Genomic DNA, 11,306 nt, shown 5'->3' on the forward strand with positions numbered 1-11,306 from the left:
CTAAACCCATCCATGGACTGCTCACAGCTAAACCCAGCCATGGACTGCTCACAGCTAAACCCAGCCATGGACTGCTCACAGCTAAACCCAGCCATGGACTGTCACACAGCTAAACCCAGCCATGGACTGCTCACGGCTAAACCCAGCCATGGACTGTCACACAGCTAAACCCAGCCATGGACTGCTCACAGCTAAACCCATCCATGGACTGCTCACAGCTAAACCCACCCATGGACTGCTCACAGCTAAACCCAGCCATGGACTGTCACACGGCTAAACCCAGCCATGGACTGCTCACAGCTAAACCCAGCCATGGACTGTCACACAGCTAAACCCAGCCATGGACTGTCACACGGCTAAACCCAGCCATGGACTGCTCACAGCTAAACCCAGCCATGGACTGTCACAGAGCTAAACCCAGCCATGGACTGTCACACAGCTAAACCCAGCCATGGACTGCTCACAGCTAAACCCAGCCATGGACTGCCACACAGCTAAACCCAGCCATGGACTGCTCACAGCTAAACCCATCCATGGACTGCTCACAGCTAAACCCAGCCATGGACTGCCACACAGCTAAACCCAGCCATGGACTGTCACACAGCTAAACCCAGCCATGGACTGCCACACAGCTAAACCCAGCCATGGACTGCTCACAGCTAAACCCAGCCATGGACTGTCACACAGCTAAACCCAGCCATGGACTGTCACACAGCTAAACCCAGCCATGGACTGCTCACAGCTAAACCCAGCCATGGACTGTCACACGGCTAAACCCAGCCATGGACTGTCACACAGCTAAACCCAGCCATGGACTGCTCACAGCTAAACCCAGCCACGGACTGCTCACAGCTAAACCCAGCCATGGACTGCTCACAGCTAAACCCATCCATGGACTGCTCACAGCTAAACCCAGCCATGGACTGCTCACAGCTAAACCCATCCATGGACTGTCACACAGCTAAACCCAGCCATGGACTGCTCACAGCTAAACCCATCCATGGACTGCTCACAGCTAAACCCAGCCATGGACTGCTCACAGCTAAACCCAGCCATGGACTGTCACACAGCTAAACCCAGCCATGGACTGCTCACGGCTAAACCCAGCCATGGACTGTCACACAGCTAAACCCAGCCATGGACTGCTCACAGCTAAACCCATCCATGGACTGCTCACAGCTAAACCCAGCCATGGACTGCTCACAGCTAAACCCAGCCATGGACTGTCACATGGCTAAACCCAGCCATGGACTGCTCACAGCTAAACCCAGCCATGGACTGTCACACAGCTAAACCCAGCCATGGACTGTCACACAGCTAAACCCAGCCATGGACTGCTCACAGCTAAACCCAGCCATGGACTGCTCACAGCTAAACCCAGCCATGGACTGTCACACGGCTAAACCCAGCCATGGACTGTCACACGGCTAAACCCAGCCATGGACTGCTCACAGCTAAACCCAGCCATGGACTGTCACACGGCTAAACCCAGCCATGGACTGCTCACAGCTAAACCCAGCCATGGACTGTCACACAGCTAAACCCAGCCATGGACTGCTCACAGAGCTAAACCCAGCCATGGACTGTCACACAGCTAAACCCAGCCATGGACTGTCACACAGCTAAACCCATCCATGGACTGTCACACAGCTAAACCCAGCCATGGACTGCTCACAGCTAAACCCAGCCATGGACTGCTCACAGCTAAACCCAGCCATGGACTGTCACACAGCTAAACCCATCCATGGACTGCTCACAGCTAAACCCAGCCACGGACTGCTCACAGCTAAACCCATCCATGGACTGTCACAGCTAAACACAGCCATGGACTGTCACACGGCTAAACCCATCCATGGACTGCTCACAGCTAAACCCAGCCATGGACTGTCACAGCTAAACCCAGCCATGGACTGCTCACAGCTAAACCCATCCATGGACTGCCACACAGCTAAACCCAGCCACGGACTGCTCACAGCTAAACCCAGCCATGGACTGTCACAGCTAAACACAGCCATGGACTGTCACACGGCTAAACCCAGCCATGGACTGCTCACAGCTAAACCCAGCCATGGACTGTCACACAGCTAAACCCATCCGGCGCGGCTTCTTGGGACCGGCGAGTCCCTCTCCTCTCCACACGGAGCCTCCTTTCTGCAGCCAGCACCCTTCGTACTTCGCGCTGAACTGAATGTTATAAATAAAGTCTGTAATTCATGCAATTATGTATAAAACTGGAATGTAATCAGACCATGCAGAGACAGAGTTTCAACCCCCCCCACCCCCACCAGCCTGGCTGAGAGGAAAATTTCACAACGCTAAAAGAAGTTCTCTCACAGATGTAATCAACAAGTGAGGATTCCACTCAGGTGGGGTTGGATCTTATCACTGGGACATTGACACCATGACTACTTGATCACCACCTTCTGATATCTACATCTCATCTGATTCCAGGAACTAAAAATAACTGTTCCAGAAACCAGAGATGGCCCATCCATCATCCAGGATGGCCCATTCATCACCCAGGATGGACAATTCATCAGACCCAGGAAAGGCTTTCTGCAGCCCAACTTCGGGACAAGAAAACTTCATGAATATGCTAAAATTACAAGAAGAATAGAATTAATTCGGACTCTGCCCAAAAACTGTATAAGAAGGGACCAGCCGAAGCAGCACCCATGAACTTGGGAGCTCTGGTGCGATAGAGATCAGATCTGTGCGTGTTCACCCAGCTCCGACCCCGGGCTGGGGCTGCTTTTCTCCATCGTGGCTTTTGAGACCGATATTTCGGTCACATAATAAATGTTATTTCTTTATAAATTTTGATTGGGCAATTCGGTTTATCTTATGAAGAAGACACCACGCAGCCAGCAGCACAAAGGGAGCGAGGCTTTCTCCACTGCAAAGCCTGAACAAGAACACTCTTCAACACAGCGGCTTCAGAGTCAGAGAGAAAGAGAAAGCGAGTCCTGTGGGACGGAGCTGGAAATGGCGACGGGAGAAAAGAGGGCGGTGCCGCGATTCTCGTGCGTAGCTTAAAAACCTTCTTGCCTGCCGTGGTAAGAAACTGTAATACCACAAACTGTTTGTCTCTTTAATCCATTTGAAGTACATGGCGGGATGGAGAATTCACGTGTGGCCCATGAAGATTGTGAAGAGTGCCTATGCCAGGCTATATAGAAGCAGTGAGAGGCTTTTAGAGACTTGTGGCAAAGAAAAGCCTTTGTGTGCAGGCCAAAATAACTCATCCTTAAAAAAGATTAATAACCCCATGTGATGGCCCATCTTTGGCAGTGTGAAGGAACTGTGAGATTTTTCAGGGCAGAGATGTTTTACATCACAGCAGATTGTTTCTTTCCGGGTGGGTCTGCTGTTGGTGGCAGTTTGGGAACCACGTGCAGCTGAAGAAAACCCTTTTTTCCTTAAGCATGAGAAAGAGACTTTTCAAGAACTGCAACACTGACTAACATCCCATGCTCTGTTATCCTTTGTGCGAGTTGGGTAAAAGAAGGGAAGTGCTGGCAGAGAGGGGAGGTTTGCTTTAATTTCTTGTTATTTCTTTTTACTTTTAATTCTGTTAGTAATAAAATTCTTTCTTTGTACCACAGCTTTTAAGTTTGAACCTGTTTTGCCTCACAGCTCTCTAGTTTTCCTCAATATTTTCTTATTTTCCCCCTATGAAAATAACAGATTTTGTGTGCTTGATGCTCAGCTGCGTCAAACCACGACACCACTGCTCGCTCCTAGTCCATGGGAAAGATGGGAAGTGCAGGAGCAGCCCCTACAGAGTTTCCACTTCCCCCAAATATTTGCTGGTTTAGGGAAAATCCCTGTGCCCAGAGACAAGTGAGGATAAAATATATTTAAATGAAATCCAAAGGTTTGGACAAGTTTATTTTTAGCAAAGCCAGCTGGGGTTCGAAATTTTGCTTCCAAGGGAAATCCTGCAAAAAGCAAGGCACGAACAGAGGCGGAGAAATCAGAAAGGAAAGTTTTACTTTAGAATATTCCTGCAAGACAAATAACTTGGGGGGAAAAACTGGAGGATATCAAAACACCAGGAACGGTTCCAGTTTCCATGTTGTTTCCACTCACACACCCAATGTATATTTAATAATAAAATGTTACAGTGTAATGAAATCAAGCAGCCCATTTGGAACAGAATAAACATCGGAATGGAAGCACAACATGGAAAAGTTTTTAAAAGATAATGTTAGAAATTCCCCGTGCACCTCCCCAGGAGTTCAGGTGCTGTTTTTCATGGATACCCCCCCGCTCCTGCTGTCAGCTCCTGAGGCTGCAGAGCTGCAACAGCAGCGAGCTCAAAGCATTCCCTGAACAAAAGCAAAGCACAGAAAGAAATATTTTCTTTCCAGAACCTTCTGATCTATAGAATTGCCCAGAGATTTCCAGGGTTTGTGCATTCCTACCCTGGCAAGGGGAAAGCCCAGCACAAACCAGGAGACATTAAATGTGTTTGCAACTGAAGGCTCTCTCAGCCAAGGAGATGATTTTTATTTTATTCTTGAGCTATCAAATCCAAGCAGCTTTGATCATTACCGCTTCTCCTTTGTTTCCTGGGCTTAATTTTCCTCTCTTTAGAAGAGAATTATTTCCAAGGTGTCCAAACTCCTGCTGTAAAGGCAGGTAGGCTCTGCCAGGAGAGGAGCTCCCAGGGGCCTTTTCTGTTCCTGTTCGCATCCCCCAGAGCACCAAGGAGTCTGTTCAGAGCCTCCCACTCCTTCAGGAGGGGACAGAAAACCCTTCAGGCTGGTAATACTCATTTGAAAGCCTTCTTCAAGAGCCAGTGACCTAAATAGAGCTGAATTTCCTGGATTTATCCCGATGCTGCTGCTCCCAGGAGATGTGAGCACAGAGACTCCGTCCTGCTGTCCTTGGGATAACAGGAGGAACCTCTGGCTGCGAGCTCAAAAGCGGGGGCTGAAGTGATGCACAGAGACAAAAATATCTTCTAGGAGTCTTTAAAAGATTCATTACTGCTCTTCCATTAGCCAGCACGTCTGAAAAGTATTTTGGGAGTGCTGAGGGGCCTTTTCCTGCTGCTATGCCAGACCCTGTGGGAAGGGGCAGCCCCAGTCCCGCAGCATTGCTCACTCTGCCCTGCCCTGTCCCCAGGAGCGGCACTGGGACCACTCTTGGACCCAAATGGAGCCCGGATCCATCTCTTTTCTTGGAAGGAAAGGGAGTCAGGGACAATCAAGGCTGCGGCTGTGGCAGCTCCAGGGGCGCAGCTGACGGGATGAGCTCCGACTCCCACCGGCTGAGCGGGGCTGATTCCTGCAATCTCTGCCATCAGCGCCTTTGTGGAATTAATTGAATTCATTACGGACACATCAGCTCCTTCCACAGCCACCCCGGCCGGGGTCTGCATGGGCTCCTGACAGGGGCAGCCTCCCCGGGCTGACACGGGCACAGCAATTCAAGGATCTGCAAAATCACTTGGATTTAATTGCTGGGAGTGCAGGAAACAGTAACTGCACCACGAGGCAACTCCAAGCACCAACCACCCACAAAGGGATACAAGCAACCAAATCTCTTCTCTTTTATCCCCCAGCTCCCATAGAGAAATGTGCAGCTTTGAGCTGCGGGATACCACAGGGGCAGTTTCCTCTGAGCCCCGTGTCCTGCATCCCAAGCTTTACTAGGACGAAACTTTCCATGCAAAAGGAGACAAGAGCCCCTTGCAGGGCCTAAAGGGACTCCAGGAAAGCTGGAGAGGGACTGGGGACAAGGCATGGAGGGACAGGACACAGGGAATGGCTTCCCAGTGCCAGAGGGCAGGGCTGGATGGGATACTGGGAATTGGGAATTGCTGGCTGGGAGGGTGGGCAGGGGCTGGGCTGGAATTGCCAGAGCAGCTGGGGCTGCCCCTGGATCCCTGGCAGTGCCCAAGGCCAGGCTGGACATTGGGGCTGGGAGCAGCCTGGCACAGTGGGAGGTGTCCCTGCCATGGCAGGGGTGGAATGGGTGGGATTTAAGGTCCCTCCCAACCCAAACCATTCCAGGATTCTGTGACAGATCTCACTGCAGAGCCAGGCTGTGCCCAGCCCTCCTGCCGGGCATTTCTCTGGAACGGTGCCGCCCTCCTTCACCAGACAAGTGCAAAAGAAGGCAAAGGTAAAAACCTCCACCGATTTCCCAGCTGTGAGCACAGAGCAGCCAGAGCTGGAAGGGAACAGCTCCAGGCCCAACATCCCCGATCCATCCCTGTTTCCTCACGAGGAAAGCCTGGACAGCTCGGCCGGGCAGGACCCTTGTCATGCTTTTCCTTCTCCCTGTGGTACCCAGTGCCAATAAAACATTTTATCTGCTCCCTCATGTAGTTTCCAGCAGGGAAGCTTTACTGTGGGAATCATCTCAGCCGAAAGAAAAGGAGCTGTTTAGAACATTCCTCCCCTAATTACCGAGCTAATTAACAGCAGTGCCATTTACCAGGCGGCCCAGCTGACTCACTGATCCCTAAAAACCCCTAAAACCTTTGAACAAAAGTCAGGTTTAAGTCCTAAGAGAGCTTTTCTTTTTCCTCCAGGGCGCTGAAGACCTGGGCATCTCTTCTCTGTCATGAAAGGGCTCAAGGAACAGCGTCAGAGTCAATCCATCTTTCCTGAAAATCAGGATGTGCAAGTCCTGGAAGAACCTCCGGCTGCTGGAGCCCTTCCCCATCCGGTGCTCCCTGACCACTGGCTCTGCATTTTCTCCTGGAGACTCCCATGCAAGCCAAGGGTTAATGGATAGTCACACCTATTTAAGCTCTGGTGGCAGGAAGGAAGGAAATTCGGGACACATTCCAGGAGTTGAGGCTGAGGGGGTGTGATCCCTGCGTTGTTCAATGCCCTGCTGTGTGCCAGGCAGCAGAGACACACCCAAAGCTCCCGAGGAGACAAAAAGAACCCTCCCTCGTCGCTGGCCATTCCAGAAATAATTGACACCTTCTCCCCGATCCTGGCTGCTCCTGATGCAGGTGAGTGATGCTGGAACCAGGCTGGGAAACGGGGATTTAGAGATGAGGCTTTTGCAACTTGTGCTTGCTTTTAACAGAGCGATAATCTGCTCTACCACATTCCCCACTAAAGCCTCGGCCTGGCTTGAAGTTTTCCATCTTGCACTGCCCCGTGTGAGGGTTTTTAGGGAAAGTTGGGTTTTCCTACCCACACATTTGTAAGTTTTTAATGAAGCCCCTTGAAAAACACGAACTTGCTGATAGAGGGTTAAATTTTAAATGGAATTGCGCAGAATCACTGAGGGTGGAAAAGAAGTCCAAGGTCAGCAAGCCCAGCCTGTGACTGATCCCCACCTTGACACCAGCCCAGAGCACTGAGTGCCACCCCCAGTCCTTCCTTGGACACCTGAAGGGGTGGGGACTTCACTGAAGGCCCTTGAAATTCCAAATGGAAACAGCTCCCATGACTTGCGCAGCATCTTGAGCATCCTTGGTCACTGGGAGCAACGATCCCCAAAAAGCCGGAGTCCCGGAGGCTCTGAGAAGGCTCCAGGTCTCCCTGCACTGGAACTGGGAGGTGGGAAAGGGCGGGGAGTGTCACAGCTGGAGCGGCTCCAGCACTGCACCAGGGTCAGCAGCAAAGCAGAAGGGAATAAATTAAATAAATTAAAGCTTTCCTGCCAGTGCAGCCGAAATAAATCGGAAGGAAAATGTTCCCACATCTGGTTCTGCCTCGCCCCAGGGACTCGTGTGACAGATGAGGACGGCAAAGAGGAGTGAGGAGCTTCTCCCTGCATCTGCCACAGCCAACATTCCGAGTGCCCTGGAAGCTTGTGCCTTCTGCTCGTCGCAAGGACAGGCAGCCCCAGTCCCTGCTGGCTCGTGTTCCAGGGACAGAGATCTGCCTTCCCCTGGCAACAGCCTTGGGATTCCACGCACATCCCTGCTCTGGGAGGAGCCAGCCCGGCGGTGCTGCCCCTCTCCCCATCGGGGCTGTGCCTCAAGGAACGAGCGCCAGCCCAGTTAAACTCTCACAACATCTGCAGGAGTTTGCAGCAGGGCTGGCGAGAGGATTTGAATTCTCTGCGACCTGAACTCCTCATTTAGGAGCTGACTGCTGCTTACAATGCTTAATTTGTTACTAAGGGCTCAGTTCTAGAAAATCCCCAAATATGGGAGCCCATGAAGATGCTGAAGGTCTGCAACACTTCCCAGTGAAACCCTGAATTTAACAATCATCCCCCAGCACTCACCCAGCAGCTGCAAAGCACAAACTAAATGGAAAACCAGCTGCAGTCTCGGCCAGACAAACCCCAGTGCATTTACTGGTTTGCCACAGTGATGTGTGGATGTGGCACCAGGGGACATGGGGCGCTGCTGGGGGATGGTTGCACTCGGTCTCGCAGGGCTTTTCCAGCCTAAAGGATTCCATGATTCTGGTATTTTCTGACACCTTGCTGATATTCTGTGCTCTGTTGAGGACTCCAGAGCCAGTGTCCCCACTGCCACCAGCCTTCCTGTGCCACCACACCTCCCACCTGCTCCAGTTCCATCCCGTACCCAGCACGGTGGGGTCGGGGCCCCTCTCCCACAGGACGCAGAGCCCCTGGGGCTGCCAAGCCCCACAGGGGACCCTCTCCATGTGACCAGCAGGATGGCACTGCCCAGGTGACACTTGGCCCCCAGTGCCACCCTCCAGCATCTGTTCCCTTCACGCAGAGCCCCAAACCCCCTCTCCCACCCCAGCTCCCTCTCCTTCCCTGCAGATCTCCCTGCCTGCCTACCCACTCCAGCTCCTGGAGCCTCAGAATGTTCTCAAAAGCAGATTTGAACATATTTGACCCAAGGCTGGACTCACTGATCTCAGAAGACTTGAGCCTCACCTGAACGAGTCCCCCAGAGCCACACACACACCCTGATCTGCCCCAGCACCATCCCCAGGGCTTTGAGTCTGAGGGGAACCTCAAACCACACCCCTGGAAATGTCCCCAGGTGCCATCCAGGGCACAGTGGGACCCTCAGTGCTCAAACCACTTCCTAAAGCTCAGCTTTGGGCAATTTGGGCAGCTCATCCCACTGCACCTCCAGCAGAGCTCCTGGGAGGACCAGAGCCAGGGTTAATTTGGTAGAGGTCATCAGGGCTTTGAGAATGAAGCTACAAATCCCTTTAAAAATAAAAATTAAACCAATTGAGGCTCACCTCGCTGATAAACTGTGAACCAAGCAAGAAGTGGAGTTAATTATTCTGTTAAAGGCAGATTTTCCTGCCCACACTTGGAATTATTTCTGCCATCCCCCCACAGATCTCCGATAACGTTAATGAACTCCAGGATCTGACTGTGGGATCACTCGGCTGCGTTGAAATACTCATGGTGGGGAGAGCTCCTTGGAAGTGATAAAGGAGGAACCTCGTAGGTATCAGAGTGCCACTATCAAAGGGGAAATCAGCTTCCAGGGAGAACAGGAAAGCTGATGCAGCCTAAAATGCAAATCAGTGTTCACGTAGCTGCTGAGCTACAAACTGCTGTCGGGGTTTAAGGTGAATTCCACAGAAATCTGGGCCTGGAAAATGGATGTTTCCCTAATCGGTGATTCCTAGAATTTTTAAGGTTGGAAAAGACCTCCAGGATCACCAAGTCCACCTGCCAACCCACCCCCACCACGGTCAGCACTGCCCCGTGTCCTCAGGTGCCACATCCACCGTGTTCTGAACATTTCCAGGGATTGGGGCTCCCTGTGCCAGGCCTGGAAAACCCTTCCATGATGAAACTTTTCCTGATCTCCAATAGCATTGAACCAGGGAATGGTTTGGGTCAGAAGGGTCCTCAAAGCCCACCCAGCCCCACCCCTGCCATGGCAGGGACACCTCCCACTGTCCCAGGCTGCTCCCAGCCCCAATGTCCAGCCTGGCCTTGGGCACTGCCAGGGATCCAGGGCCTGCCCACCCTCCCAAGGAGGAATTTCTCCCCTGGTGCAACTTGAGGCCATTTGAGGTCAGTTCTGAGTATTTCTTCTTTCATTGGCCAACCCTTTTACCAAATCTATCTCTGAAGAGTTCTGGCTTAAAGATGGAGTCCCAGAAAGACCTGAGGTGATAAAAAAGCTTTCCAGATATCCAGGAAGGAAATATTTATTCCTGAGTTACTTTTCAGCTTTCACTTTGGTTTTGGAGAGGTGAAACCTCAGTGAAATTTGAAGATTTCACCCTTTCCTCCTCTTTCCACTCCTGTTACTGAGCCCCACCTTTCCATCAAGCAAAATTCTGTGTTTTGTTCAGCTGCTGCCTGGTGCAAACCCCATTCCCAAAATTCAGCAGCCACCCCTGGCCAGAGGTCAGGAACAGCTCAGGACATCACCCTGCCAGCTGCACCTTCTGCGAACAATCCCACGCTCCAAAAACCTCTGCAGGAAACTCCTCAGGGCTGTGCCATGAGTGCCACCACTCCAGGAACTCACCAGGAAAAATGATCTCAACCTTTCCCGGCCTGCATTACCCCCTCAGCCTCCCCTTCTTCCTGCTGGGTTCTTAATTCAGCTCCAACCTTGTATTTTTTATTCTTTTTTTACAGTCTGGTTGCCCAAATTAGCTGCAGCATGCTAAGAGGAACTGCACCAGAGCCACCTAATGAGATGCAAACCCTGCCAGCGCTCTTCTATCAATATCTCCCAGAGTATTTCCTGTGGGGGCTGGGCTTTGCTGGGATCTGGAATTCCCAGTCATTCCCATCCCCCTGCTGGGATGAGTTCGAGCCAGACTGGAACACCTGGAGCAAGGTGGGAAACTTCTGCTCCTGCATGAGGTATGAAATTAGGGTGGGAAATGTTCTCCGGAGTAATTTAATCCAGCTGGAATCCCTGAAGCTGGAAAAGCCCTCCCAGACTGATTCCAAGCTGTGCCCAATCCCCACCTTGTCCCCAGCCCAGAGCCCCGAGTGCCACGTCCAGGAATTCCTTGGGCACCTCCAGGGATGGGGACCCACCCTTCCAGTGCCCGACTGCACAAAGTCTGCAAGGAACTCCCAACCTCTGGATTTTTCCTTATTTTCAGGAAAAAAGTTGCTTTTTCTCCACTCAAATCTTCTGAATTTGTACTCAATAAAAAAAAGCCTGATTAATTCCGAAATGATTCTACCGACTCACTTACATAATCCACTCATGTATCTATATCCTGTATTTCTGGTATTTTTAGGATAAACTTGTTATAAGAATTTGTTAAAACATGAAAATGTGTTGGAGCAAATATTTTTGTGTGACTCCTCCCAGAAAAATTGGGAAAATATCTCTATTTTTGCCTCATAAAACTGCATGGAATGTCTGTAGCTGCCCATGAACTGTTCCCGAGGAACAT

General features: G+C 51.3%; 1 long non-coding RNA gene across 3 annotated transcripts; it reads left to right on the forward strand.

Moving 5' to 3' along the window:
• Positions 1–6,559: 6,559 nt before the first annotated feature.
• Positions 6,560–11,072, forward strand: LOC125327754. Of its 3 annotated transcripts, none has more exons than XR_007204357.1 (4): positions 6,560–6,979; positions 7,701–9,369; positions 10,528–10,758; positions 10,878–11,072. It is a non-coding gene; the product is annotated as an uncharacterized LOC125327754 (long non-coding RNA). The 3 variants fall into 3 exon arrangements; XR_007204359.1 differs by having other exon boundaries at positions 9,262–9,369; XR_007204358.1 differs by lacking the exon at positions 7,701–9,369.
• Positions 11,073–11,306: the final 234 nt, after the last annotated feature.

Source organism: Corvus hawaiiensis, chromosome 6 (assembly GCF_020740725.1).
Source record: "Corvus hawaiiensis isolate bCorHaw1 chromosome 6, bCorHaw1.pri.cur, whole genome shotgun sequence".
Classification (NCBI taxonomy): domain Eukaryota; kingdom Metazoa; phylum Chordata; class Aves; order Passeriformes; family Corvidae; genus Corvus; species Corvus hawaiiensis.